We start from the raw sequence: 22,070 nt of genomic DNA on the forward strand, positions 1-22,070 counted from the left end.
TTATTTTATTTTTTGAGATATGGGGTCAGGCTATGTTGCCCAGGCTGGTTTCATTTAAACTATAGGCTCAAGTGATCCTCCCACCTCAGCCTCACGAGCAGTTGAGACAACAGGTATACAACACCACACCTGGCTCATCAAAAAAAAAAAAAAAAATTATAGAAACAAAGTCTTGCTATGCTGCTAGGGCTGGCCTCAAACTCCTGCCTTCAAGTGATCCTCCCACTCAGCCTTCCAAAACTCTGGGATTACTGTCATGAGCCACCATGCCTAGCCTAACAACCGTTTTAATTCGCTTTTCCTCCCTGACGCTGCCGACATCGCACGTGTGAGGCCTCTCAGCTGCTATGCAGATGCCACTGCCATGCGCTACGTCACCTCCTACCTGCTGGCCGCCCTCGGGGGTAACCCTTCCCCAAGCGCCAAGGACATCAAGAAGATCCTGGACAGCGTCAGCATCGAGGCAGACGACGACTAGCTGGCTCAATAAGGTTATCAGCGAGCTGAACGGAAAGAACACTGAGGGTATCAGCAAGCTTGCCAGCGTACCCGCCGGTGGGGCTGTGGCCCTCTCTGCTGCCCCAGGCTCTGTAGCTCCTGCTGCTGGTTCTGCCCCTGCTGCGGCAGAGAAGATGAGAAGGAGGAGTCTGAAGAGTCAGACGATGACTTGGGATTTAAGAAACAGATGTTTTCATTCGATTGATCAAAACATCCCTTTGGGTTCAAAGCTAGAAGATCCCTAAGGAAATAAAATTCTAGGTCAATGTTTCTCAAAGTGTGCCCGGAGGAACCCTTGCAAAGCTTATTTGTAAGTCGTGTCCCCAGCCTCCACCGCAGACCACTGAGACTCTCTGGTTGTAAGGCCGGGAAACAAGCCCAGGTGATGTTTACATCCACACTGAAGCCACTGTTCTCAACCTTGGTTGCACACAGGAACCACCCACTTGGAGAGCGTTAAGAAATGCAGATGCCTGGGTCCCTCCAGACTATTTTAACTAGTCTAGAGTGCAGCCTGGGGCTCGGGGATTTTTCGCAACTCCCCAGGTGACTCTCTGGGCAGGCAAGATTGAACCCACAGCGCTAACCCTTTAAGACACCTGAGGCCAGGTGCGGTGGCTCATGCCTGTAATCCCAGCACTCTGGAAGGCCAAGGTGAGCAGATCATGAGGTCAGGAGTTCGAGACTAGCCTAGCAAACATGGCAAATCCCTGTCTCTACTGAAAATACAAAAAATCAGCCAGGCGTGGTGGCAGGCCCCTGTAATCCTAGCTACTCAGGAGGCTGAGGCAGGAGAATTGCTTGAACCCAGGTGGTGAAGGTTGCAGTGAGCCGAGATTATGCCACTGCACTACAGACTGGGTGACAGAGCAAGACTCCATCTCAAAAAAAAAAAAAAGACACTTGAGTATTCTATGTAAAGAAAGAGTAATAAACAACTTGTGAGTTTGCTAGTACTCCCCCAACTTTTAAAACTCAAAGTTGCCACGCGCGGTGGCTCACGCCTGTAATCCCAGCACTTTGGGAGGCCTAGGTGGGTGGATCACCTGAGGTCAGGAGTTCAAGACCAGCCTGGCCAACATGGTGAAAACCTATCTCTACTAAATATACAAAAATTAGCCATGGTGGTGCATACCTGTAGTCCCAGCTACTCAGGAGGCTAAGGTGGGAGAATCACTTGAACCTGAGAGGTGGAGGTTGCATTGAGCCAAGATTGACCACTGCACTTCAGCCTGGGCAACAGAGTGATACTCCATCTCAAGAGAAAAAAAAAAAAGGTCAGATGCAGTGGCTCACGCCTGTAATCCCAGCACTTCGGGAGGCCGAGGCGGGTGGATCACGAGGTCAAGAGATCGAGACCATCCCGGTAAACATGGTGAAACCCTCATCTCTACTAAAAATACAAAAAATTCGCTGGGCATGGTGACGCGTGCCTGTAATCCCAGCTACTCAGGAGGCTGAGGCAGGAGAATTGCCAGAACCCAGGAGGCGGAGGTTGCGGTGAGCCGAGATCGCGCCATTGCACTCCAGCCTGGGTAACAAGAGCAAAAACTCTGTTTCAAAAAAAAAAAAAAAAAAAATTCAAAGTTGCATGTCCCAGGAACCTACTCAGTCCTGGACAAGTCAGGACTACTGTTGGTCACTCCAATAAGGAATGACATCTCCATGCAATCAAAGATCAACAGAGGCCAGGTGTGGTGGCTCATGCCTGTAATCCCAACACTCAGGGAGGCCAAGCTGGGCAGATCACTTGAGGTCAGGAGTTCGAGATCAGCCTGGCCAACATGGTAAAACTCCATCTCTACTAAACATGTAAAAAAATTATCTGGGCATGGTGGCACACGCCAAAATCCCAGCTACTCGGGAGACTGAGGCAGGAGAATCACTTGAACTCTGGAGGCGGAGATTGCGGTGAGCCAAGATCGCACCACCCTACTCCAGCCTGGACAACAAAAGCGAAACTCCCTCTCAAATAAAGAAAGAAATAGGCCGGGCGCAGTGGCTCAAGCCTGTAATCCCAGCACTTTGGGAGGCCGAGACCGGTGGATCACGAGGTCAAGAGATCGAGACCATCCTGGTCAACATGGTGAAACCCCGTCTCTACTAAAAATACAAAAAATTAGCTGGGCATGGTGGTGCGTGCCTGTAATCCCAGCTACTCAGGAGGCTGAGGCAGGAGAATTGCCTGAACCCAGGAGGCGGAGGTTGCGGTGAGCCGAGATCGCGCCATTGCACTCCAGCCTGGGTAACAAGAGCGAAACTCCGTCTCAAAAAAAAAAAAAAGAAAAAAAGAAAGAAAGGAAGATCAACAGGGCACAAGAGCGCTGTGTTAGCAACTGCGAAAAGGCAAGCCTCAAGTCTCCCAGCTGGAAGCCCCTCCCCAGCCCACCCAGCCCTGGCTCTCTGCAGTTCCTTCCCTGTAGGGGGCTTACAGGGAGTCGCAGTTTTTCTGCAGGGTGGTGGCTGCCCCGCAGCTCCAGTCCTGATTTCCTGACAGTTCAGAAAGCATTTCCATGTTGGCACAAAGTTTCTGTTTCCTATTCCCTCCCACACTATTTTTAGGTCCAGCAGACATTTCCTGCCTTAGCCTGTCCCACCCACTTTGGTGTCTACTCCAGCCTGTGATGTCAGGGTGCGTGCAGGGTGGGCCTCAAGGATGAAGTATCTGATTCCAGGTCTGGGACCCTGGTGTCCAGGAGCAGCTTAGTGCCCAGCAGGTGATCTCCCCAGGCGAAGTTGCTTCCCTGGTTTACTTTGTAAGCTATAAAATAGTAGTTTCTCATTTCCTTTTCCTTCAGCCTGGCTATGCGAAGCTCCCTGGGCATCAGTCTACAGCCTTAAAGGCGGACGAGGCCAACATGGTGGCATACTGGCTGACTGTGCTACAACTCACTGCCAGCAGACAGCAAAGTTTCAGGCTTAAAGTTCTATCTGCAGCCTCTACTTTCCAAACATCTCCCCTTTGTCAGGCACTGTTCTTGTCTCATTAAAGCTCACGGCAAGGCGGGACGTGGTGGTTCACACCTGTAATCCCAGCACTTTGGGAGGCTGAGGCAGGCAGATCACGAGCTCAGAAGTTCGAGACCAGCCTGGCCAACATGGTGAAACCCTGTCTGTACTAAAAATACAAAAATTATCTGGGCATGGTGGCATGCACCTGTAATCCCAGCTACTCAGGAGGCTGAGGTAGGAGAATCGCTTCAACCCAGGAGGCTGAGGTTGCAGTGAGCTGAGATCGTGCCACTGCATTCCAGCCTGGGTGACAGAGCAAGACTCCATCTCAAAATAAATAAATAAATAAAAGCTCACTGCAGGCTTATAAGGTGGCAAAAGTCTCCATTTCCCAGGTTAGGAACCTGAAGCTCAGAGAGGTAAACAGCTTACCCCAAGGTGCACAGTGGCAGGGCCTCACCCAACTCCATTTCACCAACTGCAATGCCTCTACATCAGCATTTCTCAGCCTTTTCTTTTCTTTTTGCAATTGCCCTCCTATGGAGCCTTTATAGACAACTTTTCCCCAGTGCTCCATCCTTTATGCAATGTCAATACTACAGATATACCACATATCAGTTTGTGGACTGAATGTATATCTGTGCTTTAGACATTTAAAAAATAAGAATTTGGGCCGGAAACAGTGGCTCATACCCGTAATCCCAACACTTGGGGAGGTTGAGGCAGGAGGACTGTTTGAAGCTAGGAGCTGAAACCAGCCTGGGCAACATAGCAAGACCCCATCTCTACAAAATGTTTTTAAAATTAGCTAGGCGCGTTGGCATGCACCCGTAGTCTCAGCTACTTGGGAGGTTAAGGTGGGAGGATCACTTGAGCCCAGGAATTTGAGGTTGCCGTGAGACCACTGTACTCCAGACTGGGCAACACAGCAAGACCCTATCTTTCATGGAAAAAAAAAAGATTTGTTTACTCTTCAGGAACCAATTTCAGCCCCTTCAGGTGGTTTACACCCTTGTGGAGAGTGCTAGCTGGGCTCAAACTCTTACTCATTTATTCCCTTTGCATCAAATGCTGGTGGAGACAAAGGTCAAACCATGGAGAAATATTTCCCAAACTGACATTCCCCAAATTCTAGCTTGGAGAGGCGGTTCCCAGGAAGGACTCTATGACCACATGCACCCACGAAATGCTGAATGCAACCCCCCATCTCTTGAAAAGTCGTTTTATCAAAACATCTAGGTAGCTACTTCAAAAAAACTGTTTATCTATATTTACAACTGAAATTAAGATATGTTGGTAAACTAAGGTGGATATATTGGTAAATATATCCTAATTTAAGTAGAACTTCAACCTCTCTTTCTCTTTCTTGTCTTCTCCCTTTTTCTCTCTGCATTTGAAATTAATTTTCATGAATTGATATCATAAAAATAAATTACAGTATAGTATAAATATTGTGTTATAAGATATAAATATTAATTATAATATTGTGTTATGGTTATATTAATTACATATAATATAGTATAATATATATTTTGATATTAATTGTATTATTATTATAAATTACCTTGAGTTAACGTTTATAGAATATCCTTTTGGAAATGTAGCCACAGATACAGAGTTGCTTTGTTTCCCAAGTCAGTCTTGCTGGGAAGACTTTTTTATTTTTATTTTTTCTCTTTTGAGATGGAGTCTTGCTCTGTCACCCAGGCTGGAGTGCAATAGCACAACCTCAACTCACTGCAACCTCCTCCTCCTAGGTTCAAGTGATTCTCTTGTCCTAGCCTCTGGAGTGATGTTGGCCTGTTTAGGTAAATAAGCAGCTTTTTCTGTGATTCTGTCCAGCCAGGCCAGTCAGACCAAGGAGCTGTGACCATCAATACCCAGACAACACATCAGCCTCAGCCCACATCGCTATATTTCAGGCACAGGAGGTTAAAGTGGGAGCAGCAGGAGCCCAGGAAAAGAAAGACATCATAGCAAGGTCATTAAACCCTCACTTACTTTATGCCAGAGAGCAAAGCTGCCACTGGCAGGCCCCTGCTGCCACTGGCAGGCCACTGGCAGTGCCCAGTCTGGAGTGTGGGGGCTCCTGCTGCCTGATGAGAGCCCACAGCACGGAGGGAGGCATCCAGCTGCTCTGAGGGCCCCTCCCCAGGCAGCACCAGCCTGTCGCCTTGAAATCCTCTGCCCAGTCTCCACTCTATCTCAATCACATTCTAGAAAAGGGGCTACACACCTGGCTTCCAGGAACTTCATAGAAATTGGATTCCTGGGCTCAGGCAAGATGGATTACATCAGAATCTCAGAGCATCGGAATGTGAATTTCACAAAGATGAGCCTGAGAAGACCTGTGGGCATATTTCTGAAACACAAACTCTTAAAGGCCCCCATGTCAGATGCTTTAGGGACCACAGTCTTGGCTCAGGCAAAGCCTCCTGATGCAGGCTGTTGGGTTTTTTTTTTTTGGTTTTTGGTTTTTTTGAGACAGAGTCTTACTCTGTCACCCAGTCTGGTGCAATAGCACAATCTCGATTCACTGCAACCTCCTCCTCCCAGGTTCAAGCTATTCTCCCGCCTCAGCCTCCTGAGTAGCTGCGATTACAGACACCTGCCACCACGCCCGGCTAATTTTTGTATTTTTAGTACAGACGGGGATTCACCATGTTGGCCAGGCTGGTCTCGAACTCCTGACCTCATCATCTACCTGCCTCAGCTTCTCAAAGAGCTGGGATTACAGGTGTGAGCCACTGTGCCCAGCCTGGAGCATTTATCTTGATGTGGCTTCTTAGCTGTGGTCAGAACCCTGGAGGGCAGGATGTTTTGTTCATCATTTTTGTCCCCAATATCTAGCACAGTGCCAGGCATGTGCTGTGCATTTAGTGAATACTTGCTTCGTCACTAACCAAATGTACAAATGAATGAAGGAATCGCCACACGCTTAGGACAGAGATATCAGCCGAGGCAGCTCTGTCTAAAGGACCAGGTCCCCCTCTTTAGGGAGAAGGGATCAGTGGTTAAAACCATAACAGCTGGGCACAGTGGCTCAGCAATTTGGGTGGCCGAGGCAGATGGATCACGTGAGATCAGGAGTTCGAGGCCAGCCTGGCCAACATGGTCAAACCCCAACTCTACTAAAAATATAAAAATTATCCAGGCATGGGGGCAGGCGCCTGTAGTCCATTACTTGAGAGGCTGAGACAGGAGAATCGCTTGAACCCAGGAGGTGAAGGTTGCAGTGAGCCGAGATTGTGCCACTCCACTCCAGCCTGGGCAACAGAGCAAGACTCGGTCTCAAAAAACAAAAAAGAAAAGAAAAAAAGATGTGCCCAAGCCAGGCAGCGGCGAGATGCCCGGTCGCCCTGCCACACCACTCTCAGCCACCAGGTGGCGGGCACAGGTCAACTAAGCCAGGCAGGGCTCAGGAGCTGCTGCCCAAAAGGAGGCCCAGGCAGAGGCAGCACCGCCAAGGTGAGAACATGTGCAGGAGGACACCGCACAACACACACATGCAACACACACACAACGCAACACACGCCACACACACCCCTACAACACACAACACACAACAGACACAACCACAACACAGTACACACTACACACATCCACAACACACACAACACACGCTACACAACACACATAAAACACACAACACATACATCTATACAACACACACCCCAACACAGTGCACCACATACTGCACAATACATGTCACACATACAAAATGCAACACAACACACACCACACATATTCCTACAACACACACCTCACATCAGACACACCCACAACACAGTACACACAACACACACAACACATCCCAACGCACGCACTGCACAACACACATATACACCCCAACACACACCACACACACCACAACACACATACTACAACACAATGCACCACATAACATACAACACACATATACACCCCTCAAACACACATGCCACAACACACTGTACACATCACACAACCCACAACACACATCACACATCACACACCCCACAACACAACACACAACGAACCACACACATCCACCACACAACACACACATCCCTACAACGCACACTCCACAACACACATGCCCATAATGCAATGTGCCAGACAACACACAACACACAAAACAGATCACATACCACACCTACACACCCAAACACACACCACACACAACACACAATAAACACACACCCACAACACACAATACACACACATCCCCACAACACACTCCTACAACACACAATGCACCCCAGTACCCACTACACAATACACACACCCCAACACACACATACTCCTATGACACACACATAACACTATACCCTACCACACATATACACATACCCTACCACACACATACACATACCCTGCAACATACCACAAACACCACACATGTATACCGCAACACAGTACACAACATACAACATAATGCAGCACATAAAGCCTATATACAAAACACACAAACCACAGACACCCTACAATGCACAACATCCCTACAATACACATCACCACAGCCACACATATACACCACAACACACGCAACATACACACAGCACATAGTGCAACGCATAAACCCTACATACACATCACACAACACAAAAACCCCACAGCACACACACCACAAATACACACCCCCAACACACATCACAACATATACACAACACAACACAACATACACATCATACCACACATACAACACATACCATACCACATAGCACACATACACAATACATCACACACACACCACCAGAAACAACACATACAGCACACACAAAACACACATCACACACACACACCACACCTGCAGCAACTGCTCACCATTCCTCACTCCACGCTGGGAGATGCTAGATTCATCCCCCCCCCACTCCACACCCTGCTTATTCAGCCTCACAACCCAAACTGCCCCCGCAGCTCTCCTCCCCTTTTTCTCCCGGTATCTACACATTCCAAAGTGCTCTTCATCTTTCCCCAAACATGCTTGCCCGGGGCCTTTCCCTCCCACTGTCCCCTCCCTCCACCGTCCACTCCTCAGAGGGAAAAATAGAACCTCCCCCAGGAGAACTCATTCTGCTTCGCCAGGAGCTTTCACCTGCTTTCTCTTTGACCATCTCAACCATCCTACGAGGAAATTATGAGGACTGCCATTAGATGAGCCAGAAAGCAGAGTCCGGGAGGCTGAGCTCCTGGCCCATCCAAGTCGGGAGGACAGGGACCAGCTCTTCTGATCCCAGGGTGCCCCTCTGCCTCTGCACCCCCCACATCCCACAGCCACACCCTGCATTCCACACTACTCCCTCTCCAAACACACATCTGTCACTGCAAAGAAGCCAGGTGTGATGGGCGGTGCAGGTGAGGGGAATCGACGGTCACTCCCCAGAGGAGGCAGACAGCCCCATTCCACAAGGCTCCTGTTGTTCCAGGAGTCTCTGCCCTGGGAAAGAGGGGCTCACAGCCAGAGCTGAATTCTCTAGGGCTGAATTTTCAGTCTTCTCTGCACGAAAGCAAAGAAGACGGAAAGTCACTTGCAACTTAATGAATGGTCATTTCTGCTGGATTTGTCCCATGTGTATATGACTTGGCACAGGAGCTCCAGGGACAAAGGTTCTCAACACCCTGGCCACACAAAATGAGAGCCGGGTCTCTCTGGGACTGACCGCCCCCATCCACAATTCCCGGCTTCAAATTGTTTTAAATACAACAGAGGGGCCAGGCACGGTGGCTCACACCTGTAATCCTAGCACTTTGGGAGGCCGAGGCGGGAGGATCATGAGGTCAGGAGTTTGAGACCAGCCTGGCCAACATAGTGCAACCCAGTCTCTACCAAAAAAATACAAAAAATTAGCTGGGCATGGTGGTGGGCATCTGTAATCCCAGCTACTCGGGAAGCTGAGGTAGGAGAATCACTTGAACCCAGGAGGTGGAGGTTTCGGTGAGCCAAGATCATGCCACTGCACTCCAGCCTGGGCAACAGTGTGAGACTCCATGTGTAAATAAATAAATAAACACATCCATACATACATCAGAAGGACCCAAACCTCCTTTTGGAGGCAAGAGGCATCTGCATAAGCCCTGCATGGATGCCATTTCTTCACCTGTATCCATAGCACCTTCAGGTGGCTCCCATAGGGACGTTAAGCAGCAGTGATTAGGAGACAGGCAGAGGGTAGGGACAATTAACTCAGACACGATGCAGGTCCTGGGGCACAGGCCTCATTCAGGTCCAACTGTTTTCCAGGAGCTCAGACCCTAGGAGCCTTCCTGACTTCCAACACTGAGCACCTTGCAGCCCCGAGCCCACTTTAGGGTGACTCTCAGACCTTGGGGTGTGGACAGCTGCTCCTGGCCTTGGGGTGGCCTCTCTCAGGCTCAGCCTCCTGCCCAGAACGAGAACCTGGGTGAGTCAAGTGAGCACCCAGGGCACAGATGTGCAGGGCGCTCCCTCTCGGGGCAGGTGCCGCACCAGGGCACCCGGCTGCCTCCCACTAGCCCCGCTCCAAGCTACCCTTTCCCTTCCATCCCTTCTCCCACCTCACTCTTCCCAAAAAATGGAGACAACCCACAATACACAAAAAACGGAGATCACAAATCTCACCAGTGGGTGCAATGCCCAAATGAAATAATATCAACATTTCAAAGTGCAGTATTTGTTCTTTTTGCTTATTTATATGTTTCGAAATGCCTCTCAAAGCAGTAAAGGTTCCTAGCTGAATCCTTTGTTCAGAACCTGTAAACACAGCCAAGGAATGAGGGCTTGTTCTGGTGGGACAACCGTGTTCTTGGGGGTCAGGGAGGCGGTCAGGAGACAAAGACCTTGTCTACCTGCAATGGAGGTCCTGAAAGTATGAGAACTTCCTTAAGAACGCTACCTAAGACGTTAAAACAGTCCTCGGCGTTCAGTGGGCACCCAATAATGGCCAGTAATGGCAGAGTTTGAATCCAGGCTGGACACATCACACAGTAGATGCAGGGTGCCACAAGCTAAGGTCATGTGACATAAGGAAATGCGGTCTCGGCCGGGCACAGCAGTGGCTCACGTCTGTAATCCCAGCACTTTTGAAAGGCCGAGGAGGGTGGATCACCTGAGGTCAGGAGTTTGAGATCAGCCTGGCCAACATGGCGAAACCTCATCTCTACTAAAAACACAAAAAATTAGCTGGGCGTGGTGGCGGGAGCCTGCAATCCCAGCTACTTGGGAGGCTGAATCAGGAGAACTGCTTGAACCTGGGAAGCGGAGGTTGCAGTGAGCCAAGATTGCGCCGTTACACTCCAGCCCAGGAAACAGAGAGACTCTGTCTCAAATAATAATAATGAAGAGAAAGAAAGAAAATGTTGTCTCGCCACACAACAGAACTTGATGCAGCTATGGAAAGGAAGGAAACCCTGCTACCTGCTACAACACGGATGAACTTTGAGGTCATTATGTGAAGTGAATTATTACACATATGTCCAAGAAAGGATTCCCCTTACATGAGGAATCTAAAGTACTCAAACACACAAACTCACAGCAACAGAAAGTAGGATGGTGGTTGCCAGGAGGAGGAGGGAAAATGGAGAGTTGTTCTTTTATTTTATTTTTTTTTTATTTTATTTTTTTTATTTTATTTTTTTTTTTTTTTTTGAGGAGGAGGAGTTTCGCTCTTGTTACCCAGGCTGGAGTGCAGTGGCGCGATCTCGGCTCACCGCAACCTCCACCTCCTGGGTTCAGGCAATTCTCCTGCCTCAGCCTCCTGAGTAGCTGGGATTACAGGCACACAACACCATGCCCAGCTAATTTTTTGTATTTTTAGTAGAGACGGGGTTTCACCATGTTGACCAGGATGGTCTCGATCTCTTGACCTTGTGATCCACCCGCCTCGGCCTCCCAAAGTGCTGGGATTACAGGCTTGAGCCACCGCGCCCGGCTATTTTTTATTTTTTTTGAGACAGAGTCTTGCTCTGTTGCCAGACTAGAGCAGAGTGGCATGATCCCAGATCACTGCAATCTCTGCCTCCCAGGTTCAAGCGATTCTCCTGCCTCAGCCTCCTGAGTAGCTGGATCTACAGGTGCGTGCCACCATGCCCAGCTAATTTTTGTATTTTTAGTAAAAATAAAATTTTCACCATATTGGCCAGGATGGTCTCGATATCCTTACCTCAGGTGATCTGCCTACCTTGGCCTCCCAAAGTGCTGGGATTACAGGTGTGAGCCACCTCACCCCACCTGGAAATGGGGAGCTTTTCTTTAATAGGTACCGTTTCAGCTTTGCAAGATGAAAAGTTCTGGAGATTTGTTGTGTAACAATGTAGATACACTTAATGCTGCTGAACTGCACACGTGAAAGTGATTAGGAGGGTAAATTTTATGGTACGTGGTTTTTTACAATTGAAAATAAATAGCCAGGTGCAGTGGCTCATGCCTATAATCCCAGTACTTTGAGAGGCTGAGGTAGGCGGATGGCTTGAGCCCAGAAGTTCAAAACCAGACTGGGCTACATAGGGAGACACCCCCCACCCCCAATCTCCTCAAAACATTTAAAAATTAGCCAGGTATGGTGGCACCTGCCAGTAGTTCCAGCTACTCGGGAAGCTGAGGCAGAGGATCACTTAAGCCCAGGGAGTCAGGGCTGCAGTGTGCCATGATGATGCCTTTAGCCTGGGAAACAGAAGGAGACTGCCTCTAAAATAAGTAAATATAAACTAAGAATGAATGAATGAATCTGAGTGAATGGTGGCCCAAGCACAGAGTTGGAAATCTGCGACGGTGCAGCCAAGAGCATCCCTCCCTCCTCCTCCCCACAGTGTCACCCAGCCGAGACCAAGTTTCCACAAACAACCAAGCCAGTTTCAAAGGGGAAGGGAAATCATAAGAACCACATGGAGGAGGTGGAAGGAGTTTGTTTACATGATCTTTGGAAGGCTTTCTGAGTTCAAGGTTTGTCATGTGCACTCCGTTGAAGGCCATTTTAAGCATCAGCTGAGTGAATCCCTCCTTCCCAGGCACCTCCAACACAGCCCCCAAACTGCAGGCACCTGCTCAGTGCTGGGCACACCCTTGTCGGATGATTTTGTCTGTGCCTCAGCCCCCCACCCCGCGTAAGCCTAATGCACACAGCCAGGGCTCCCCACCTGGATTCCAGTCCCAGAGTCCTCGGTAGCATCTACTCAGGGAGCAGCAGAGACAGCCAGCATCCCCGGGCGACCGCATGCTTTCTGCCCACACCCTCTTGAAGCTTCGGTACTCAAATGTGGCTTCGTCACATGGATGTTAAGAGAGCAAGAGCCCAGGCAACGTGGGAACAGAGTGGACCTATCAGGAACATAAGTGACGGCATTTCTGACCCCTTGGGCAAAAGGCCTCTGTGAGAGCTCGCAGAGGCAAGTGTGTCGAGGCAGCCAGGGCTAGAGATGGAGGCCAAGCCTCATCGCCTATGGCATGATTCTACCACTTTAAAGGGAAGTGCCTCCCCCGCTCATGATATGTGGCAGGCACTTTGCCCAGCTTACCTGATTTTGTCCAGGTAACCACCCTGAACCATCCCAGGAGGTTCCGAATTGTTGAGTCAGGCAACCAAGGAGGGGTGGTGACAGGATGGGGAACTAAGCCTGCCTCCGAGAAGCTAGCACTGTGCCCATCGCCCACCCCACTGTCCCGCACTTCAGCTATCAGCCAAGGGGTCCAGGGCCTCTGCGTAGGGACTTCAACAACTCAGCTTCACAGACCAGCTCAGGCTCAGCTGCTAAGAGCCTCCTCCTTACTCAACCCGTGGCATAGAAAGTGTTCACGTGAGAGTCGCGGCCAAACTCCTAACACCTGTTCCTTAACTCTCTGCATTTCTCAAACCCCACTGGTTTCCAAACCAGTCCTGGACCTTAATTCCTCACGAACTTTTTTAAATTTGTCATTGTAAATGAACTCTTCCTTTCTGCCTTGCTAGCCTCAGATCACCCCAGTCTTTTGGAAAAAGTGACATCACACTTTGCATCGCTGCCTGTTGGTCAATTTCTTCTGTTCCAGCTCTGAGTTTTTGGCAACTCTTTCCCTTTTCTTCCCTTCCTTGGACTCTCCTTGCCAAGCCTTCAATTGTCTTGTAATCCTCCTCAAAGCATTCCTGCTAGGAACATATTTACACTCCTCAATCTCTTGTTTTCACAGAAGAATAACACGAAAGCAAACACCATCACCACCACAATCAAAGCAGATAACTCCCGAGCTCGGGAACAACGCCTTTAAAGAATGGAATCAGGTTTGACTTGGATGGGGGCTGGGGGGGGGGGTCGGTGGGGGGTTGGGGCAGAGGAGGAGACATTCCTGGCTTAGGAGCAGGGAGTTTAGGGTTATCTCGAAATAATTGCACTTAAAAGTGGTTGCTTCACTTCAAAGGAGCTTTTAGGGCTGTTGTGGGCTCTGGCCATCAGAGCCTGTCCGTTGAGCAGGCAGTAAAAATGTGAGAAAGAACAGAAGCAGGGCCCCACCCGCCACACCACCCTGGGTCCTGCACATCGAGCCAGGCAGTCAGGGCAGATTGCAGAGTTCTTTACAGGCATTGCCGTGAATCTTACCTCCTCCCAAAGCAGCCTCTTTTGTGGCAAAGGGAGAAACAAAGCACAGAGCAGGTGGTACCCAGTCCTCATGGAGCAAGGAGGACTCTGGGCCACCTTGGGGCTCTCTCCGCTGCCCCAACAATCCCACACCAGACTTCCTGCCTCACTTGGTGGCTTTCACACACACTCCAGGCTGCGGGGGACAATAGTGGTAGAAGGGGCTTCCAGAGAGACCCAGTGCCCAACAGGGAGACCAGCGTCACATGCACCCCACCCGTGCCTCCAAAAGGCCGGGCCCCTGAGCTGACTCTCAAGAAGCAATTAGAAAAAGTAATGGTGGGGTCTGCCTCGGTGATTCATGCCTGTAATCCCAGCACTTTGGGAGGCCAAGGCGGGCAGATCACCAGGTGAAGAGATAGAGACCAGCCTGGCCAACATGGTGAAACCCCGTCTCTACTAAAAATACAAAAATTAGCTGGGCGTGGTGGCACACACCTGTAGTCCCAGCTACTCGGGAGGCTGAAGCAGGAGAATCACTTGAACCTGGGAGGTGGAGGTTGCAGGGAGACTCCATCTAAAAAAAATAGTAATGGTAGACAACCTTTAGTGAGCACTTAGGCTACGGATTTGGCTATACACCAAGGGCATTTTTCTCCTCTAAGCCTCCTCGCCACCCAGCGAGGTAGCTGATAGAACCATTTCCAAAATTCAGACAGTGGTTCAACATCACTAAACATTAGGGAAAACTGAAAATCAAAACCACAGTGAGGGCTGGGCACCATGGTACACACCTGTAATCCCAATACTTTGGAAGGCTAAGTGGGCAGATCACTTGAGTCCAGGAGTTCGAGACCAGCCTGGGGAACATGGTGAAACCCTATCTCTACTAAAAATACCAAAATTAGCCAGGCACAGTGATACATGCCTATAGTCTCAGCTACTTCGGAGGCTGAGACAGGAGGATTGTTTGAGGTCAGGATGTAGAGGTTGCAGTGAGCTGAGATCACACCACTGTATTCCAGCTTCAGCAACAGAGCAAGACCCTGTCTTAAGAGAAAAAAGGAAAATAAAAAAATCACAAAGAGATATCACATCACACTCCTTAGGAGGCCACTTTCAAAAAAAAAAGAAAAGAAAGTGGCCAGGCATGGTGGCTCATGCCTGCAGTCCCAGCACTTTGGGAGTCAAGGCAGGTAGATCAACTGAGGTCGGGAGTTCAAGAATAGCCTGACCATCTTGGTGAAACACCATCTCTACTAAACAGGCAAAAATTAGCTGGGTGTGGTGGTGCGTGCCTGTAACCCCAGCTACTCAGGAGGCTGAGGCAGGAGAATCACTTGAACCCAGGAGGTGAGGTTGCAGTGAGCCAAGATCATACTATTGCATTCCAGCCTGGACAACAAGAGCAAAACTCCATCTAAAAAAAAAAGGGGGGGGGAGGGGGATTAAGCTGGTAAATTTTTTTCTCCTAATCCCATGTAGAATAAATAAAGAAAAAATAATTTAAAAGATGATAAATTTTATGTATGTCTTATCACAATTTAAAATGGTTTTTTTTAATTATTTTTTTTAGACAGAGTCTCATCACTCACTGTCACCCAGGCTGGAGTGCAGTGGTGCAATCTCAGCTCACTGCTTCCTGCAACCTCTGCCACTCAGGTTCAAGTAATTCTTCTGCCTCAGCCTCGCAAGTAGCTGGGATTACAGGTGTGTGCCACCACATCTAGCTAATTTTTTATATTTCTAATGGAGACAGAGATTCACCATTGTGACCAGGCTGGTCTCAAACTCTTGACCTCAAGTGATCCGTCCACCTTGACCTCCCAAAGTACCAAGATTACAGGTGTGAGCCACCTCACCCAGCCAATTTAAAAGATTTTTGAATGAGGAAATTGAATTGTCAGAATTAAGAAACTCTCCCAAGGGGCAGGACTGAGATTTGAACTCAAGATCTACCTGGGGCCAAAAATGCTGTTGACCACCCTACTTCCAAACGTTTCTGTAGAGTCAGCCACATGGCCTTGCTTGTGCTCTGGTAACCACAGCACACTTTTCCCAGACCACACCCCAGGCTCATGTGCACTTGGTGGTTGGAGTATATGCACCTATTAATCCACACCTATATTTTGGGCACCTATGCACCAGGCTCTGTGCCAGGCACAGGGTATGATGATGAGTAAGACAGAACAGGTCCCTGTCCTCATGGTACTTATATTCTATGAGGAGAGACAGACAATAAATACATAAACGAATATCTGGAAAATGATAGATCATAATGAGAATTGTTCAGGAAAGAGACCATTAACAAGAAGGGAAGGCTAGGCGCGGTTCAAGCGAGTCTCCTGCCTTAGCCTCCTGAGTAGCTGGGATCACTAGGCGCCAGCCACCATACCCAGTTAATTTTTGCATTTTTAGTAGAGATGGAGTTTCACCATGTTGGTCAGCCTGTCTCCAACTCTTGATCTCGGCCTCCCAAAGTGCTGGGATTACAGATGTGAGCCACCACGCCCAGCTTTTTTTTTTTTTTTTTAAAGATGAGGTTGGCCAGGCGTGGTGGCTCAAGCCTGTAATCCCAGCACTTTGGGAGGCCGAGGCGGGTGGATCACAAGGTCAAGAGATCGAGACCATCCTGGTCAACACGGTGAAACCCCGTCTCTACTAAAAATACAAAAAATTAGCTGGGCATGGTGGTGTGTGCCTGTAATCCCAGCTACTCAGGAGACTGAGGCAGGAGAATTGCCTGAACCCAGGAGGCGGAGGTTGCGGTGAGCCGAGATCGTGCCATTGCACTCCAGCCTGGGTAACAAGAGCGAAACTCCGTCTCAAAAAAACAAAAAAAAAAAAAGATGAGGTTTCACCGTGATGGCCAGGCTGGTTTTGAACTCCTGATCTCAGGTGATCCACCCACCTTGGCCTCCCAAAGTGTTAGGATTACAGGCGTGAGCCACAGCGCCCGGCCCTTTTATTTTATTTTATTTTTTTAAGATGGAGTCTTGCTCTATTGCCCAGGCTAGAGTGCAGTGGCACAATCTCGGCTCACGGCAACCTCCGCCTCCTGGGTTCAAGCGATTCTCCTGCCTCAGCCTCTGGAGTAGCTGGGACTACAAGCGCGCGCCACCATTTTGGAATAATTTTTGTATTTTTAGCAGAGACGGTATTTCACTATGTTGGCCAGGCTGGTCTTGAACCCCTGATCTCATGATCTGCCCACCTTGTCCTCCCAACGTGCTGGGATTACAGGCATGAGCCACTGCACCTGGCCTTGATTTTTGCTTTAGAAATAACTCAGGCGTGGTCTTTTTCTACATAACGTGAACTTGTCCTTGGGGTGTCATCAAACATCTGGTCTATCAGGGGGACTCAGGGCTCAAACCAGGACCTCTTGGCATCTCCTGGATGGAGGCGTCCTGGCCCATGATCCAAATGCACTCTACCCAGATCATCTGCACCTCTGCCTGCTGAGGCACATTGACCTTTCCATAATGACTCCCTCAGAAAGAAGAGGGCCTTGGAGATAGCACCATATCCCGGAGGAGCTGAGAAACTGTCTGAACTGGCACAGACGGACTGGGGGCTAAACCTGCCTTTCCCCAGCCTCCATTTCCCCATCTGTAATAGGGAACCAGCAGGGAGAGGGAGGAGAAAGTCCCTGCTTTTCTTTGCTGAGTTATGATGTAAGGGATCAGTGTAGGAAGAACGTGGGAATTAATTTCCTAAGTTACAAGGTGCCCTTTCTCTAAAAGGTGGAGTATTTTTAGCTTTCTAAGCAGCTCAAGAGAGTCAGGAGCTGTTTATACACAAGACAGCTGAGACGCAGAGATGAGGGTTTTGAAGGCCCTAATCACTAACAGAACCACGAAACAAAAAGCCCAGGTGTTCCCTTCCCGAGTGAGGCAGCTCCAAGGCCCTGTGTCTGTCTCGTCTATAAGCAGGATCCTGTGCTCCCAGGATCTGCCAGCCTTGTGGCTATTACACCTGCTGTCACCCAAGGCATGCCCTGGACCTTCTGAACTCTTTATCAGCTGTCAGCCCGGACACAATCCATCTCCATCTGCCCAGACTGTCAGAACTGCGTGGTGTGGGGATGATGCTTTGCTTGACCACCACGATGGTTTGCATTAAAATAACCCAGCTTCTGTTAGACGGCCTGGATGGAGCTTCCTGGGTGCTCAGACTCTGAGCTGAGCATTCTGTCTTCTCTGAGCTTCAGTGTCCCTGTCTCTGGGATGTCCTCACTCCCTTCTTCTCTGCCTCCTGCCAGCCCTGTTCTCTGGTACCTACAATGGCCATCCCTTCAAAGTTGGCACAGCCAGGGCTTCATCTTCAGCCGTCGGGTCCTCTCGCCTCACACTCCCTAGACTGAAACCATCACCCGATTCTTGAGGGAACCCGGCACCACCCCCAGCCCTAATCCAGCTCTGGACTAAAGAGGCCAACAGCCTGCAGGACTCCAACCCCGCCCGTGACTGTCCTACAGACACTAAACTTTGCTTGACTGACATCATAGTAATTATTTCCTTCCCTAAACTGGCTCCCTGTCCTGGGTTCCATCTCCTTAAATGCCATGGCATTGGCAGCCAGCCAACCATCCCCTCTGACTTCACCCATGCTCATTTCCCAGGGGCAGTGACAAACAAAGCGGTAGAGTTCTCCTTTCTTTTTTTTTTTTTTTTTTGAGACAGAATCTTGCTCTGTCACCCAGGCTGGAGTACAATGGCCCGATCTCTGCTTACTGCAACCTCCGCCTCCCAGGTTCAAGCGATTCTTCTGCTTCAGCCTGCCCAGTAGCTGGGACTACAGGTGCATGCCACCATGCCCAGCTAAGTTGTGTATTTTTAGGAGAGACGGGATTTCACCATGTTGACCATGCTGGTCTCAAACTCCTGACCTCATGGTCTGCCTGCCTCGGCCTCCCAGAGTGCTGGGACTACAGGTATGAGCCACCGTACCCGGCGAGTTCTCCTTTCCTCAATGTCCCCTCACCATCCCCACCACCATGCCCAGCCCTCACCCAGGCCTGCGGCTCTGTCGCCTGGATAACCACAGTGTATCTCAAATGGCTGCTAAACTTCTGAGCCGCCCGCAGCACCGACCACCAGAGGTTTTTCTCCAAATCATACTTCTCTCCGCGCATATGACTTCCCAACTCCAAAGTCTTCCATGGTCCCCCAGAGCCTCCGAGCCCTTCCTAATCCACTTTGACCACCTTTCAGAGGCTGCTCTTACATTCTCAAAGCACCCTTCTCCTCAGCAAGGCCACATTAGCCATTTCCAACCATGCACTTTTTGTTTGTTTGTTTGTGACGGAGTTTCACTCTTGCCAGGCTGGAGTGCAATGGTACAGTCTCAGCTCACTGCAACCTCCACCTACTGGGTTCAAGCAATTCTCCTGCCTCAGCCTCCCAAGTAGCTGGGATTACAGGCACCCACCACTATGCCCAGCTAATTTTTTGTATTTTTAGTAGAAACAGGGTTTCACCATGTTGGCCAGGCTGGTCTCGAACTCTTGACCTTGTGATTCTCCCCGCTTGGTCTCTCAGGCATGAGCTACTGCGCCCAGCCAACCATGCACTTTTTATTCACGTTCTTCCTGCAGTCCCTCTGCCTAAAATGCTCTCCACTCCTACCACTAGGCAAAACCTAGACTCCATTCAAATACCCTCTCCAGCGAGGTGGTTTTCTCTGACCTGCTCTCCTCGGGGCTGCATCACCTTGTCTCTGTCTTTAGCCGCCTGGGCTATGGTCCTTAGCGTGATGGTCAGCTGCACCTGCCTGGGAGCTCCTGAATAAGGGCAGGTCCCACCTCTGTATTTCTGGATCCTCTCAAGGTACTAAGCACATCAGGTGTTTAAACATTGACAGAATTATATTCATTCATACATTCATTCATTTATTCAGTCAATAAATATTTACTTATAACCCACCCCCACCCCCATGCAAAGCATAGTTTTAGGCATTGGGGCCAGGGGAGCCAGGTGGTGGTGGTGTGCAAGGATGCTTGGCCCAGAATCCACTAGAGAACCAAGATGTGCACACTCAGACCTGTGCCACCTGACATGTGACCCATGGCACACACCTGACCCAGAATCCGCTAGAGAGCTAAGATGTGCCCACTCAGCCTGTGCCACCTGACACATAAGAAGGGCTGTGTGAACGCTGCAAAGGGCAGGGGTGTCCATGGAGGGACATATCGTCGCACAGTTACTGCCTCTTCCCCAACAATCCAAGGGGCCTCCTGGGCCCCAGGCCTGGGAAGGGATTGGAAACCAAGCAGCATCAAACGTTCCAGTTCAGTTCTGACCAAAAATGATTCCGGCACTGTGCTAGGAGCCACTCAAATAGGTGAGTTCCCACTGTCCTTCAGAGCCTCAATCCCATGACCTTCAGGAAGGCCTCTCTGTCTGTCCCAGGACACAAGGAACATTCATTCCTCCGGATTCCCACAGCACTCACTCCCCTGCCAAGGGTAAAATTGTGCTCCACTGGTTTTTGTTTTGTTTTGTTTTGTTTTGTTTTGTTTTGTTTTGTTTTGTTTTGTTTTGTTTTGTTCTGTTTTGTGACAAAGTTTTGTTTTGTTGCCCAGGCTAGAGTGTAGTGGCATGATCTCAGCTCACTGCAACCTCTGCCTCCTGGGTTCAAGTGATTCTCCTGCCTCAGCCTCCTGAGTAGCTGGGATTACAGGCATGTGTCACCATGCCCAGATAATTTTTGTATTTTTAGTAGAGACAGGGTTTCACCATGTTGGTCAGGCTGGGGTTTCACCATGTTGGTCAGGCTGGTCTCGAACTCCTGATCTCATAATGTGCCTGCCTCGGCCTCCCAAAGTGCTGGGATTACAGGTGTGAGCCACCGCGCCTGGCCTCACTGGTTATTTTCTATCTATAGGTACTGTTCTTTGTATCAGTCAGCACCTAGCAGGAAACAAATAGCACACTCTAACTAGGATGATTGTAGGAGAGGTGTTTTGTTTTGTGTTTTGTTTTGTTTTGTTTTGTTTTGTTTTTGAGATGGAGTCTCGCTGTGTCACACAGGCTGGACTGCAGTGTCATGATCTCAGCTCACTGCAACCTCCACCTACCGTGTTCAAGTGATTCTCCTTCCTCAGCCTGCCAAGTAGCTGGGACTACAGGCACGCACCACTACACATGGCTATTTGTTGTTGTTTTGGTGAACACAAGGTTTCACCACATTGCCCAGGTTGGACTCAAACTCCCGACCTCAGGTGATCTGCCCACCTTCACCTCCCAGAATGCTGGGATTACAGGCATGTGCCACCATGCCCAGCCTATTGTAGGAGAGTTTTTTTTTTTTTTTTGAGACGGAGTTTCACTCTTGTTACCCAGGCTGGAGTGCAATGGCGCGATCTCGGCTCACCGCAACCTCCGCCTCCTGGGTTCAGGCAATTCTCCTGCCTCAGCCTCCTGAGTAGCTGGGATTACAGGCACGAGCCACCATGCCCAGCTAATTTTTTGTATTTTTAGTAGAGACGGGGTTTCACCATGTTGACCAGGATGGTCTCGATCTCTCGACCTCGTGATCCACCCGCCTCGGCCTCCCAAAGTGCTGGGATTACAGGCTTGAGCCACCGCGCCCGGCTGTAGGAGAGTTTTTTAAAAGAAAGGGTCTATTTACACAGGGCAGATATAAGAGGAACCAGAGGAGACAGGGCTACACCCCAGGGCTGGCACAAGGCACCAATTTCCCCTTTGAACTGAAGGGACTGGGAAAAGACTTACCACCAGTCCTGGGAGAAGAGGGCAAACAGGACACTTGGGCAGAAGGAGCGGCTGTCCATTCAGGGATCCCCAGAGAGGGAGCGGGAGGAATAAATCCCCAAAGCATCTTCCTCTATCCCACTGATCTCCTGCAGGAGCTTCCCACTGGCCAAACGGAGGGCAAGGGAAGCCCTGGTGTAGTCTCCGTGAAATGCAGATGGAGTGGAGCTGGATCCCCAGGGCAAACAGGTGATATCTGGCACATTCTCCAAACTTCTGGAAGCTCCCAGGCACAAGAGGTGTTTGCTCTGCACCTGGCATCAGCCTTGCTCAGAATGCACCTTGACAGCGTTCTGATGAATTAGCAACTGTCATGCTCCTTCTTAAGTTTGCTCC

General features: G+C 49.6%; 1 pseudogene; it reads left to right on the top strand.

The window, feature by feature from the left end:
• The first annotated feature begins 354 nt into the window (after positions 1–354).
• On the top strand, positions 355–703 carry LOC101037098 (large ribosomal subunit protein P2-like; annotated as a pseudogene).
• The last annotated feature ends 21,367 nt before the right edge of the window (positions 704–22,070 follow it).

The sequence above is a fragment of the Saimiri boliviensis genome, chromosome 10 (assembly GCF_048565385.1).
Source record: "Saimiri boliviensis isolate mSaiBol1 chromosome 10, mSaiBol1.pri, whole genome shotgun sequence".
Lineage (NCBI taxonomy): Eukaryota > Metazoa > Chordata > Mammalia > Primates > Cebidae > Saimiri > Saimiri boliviensis.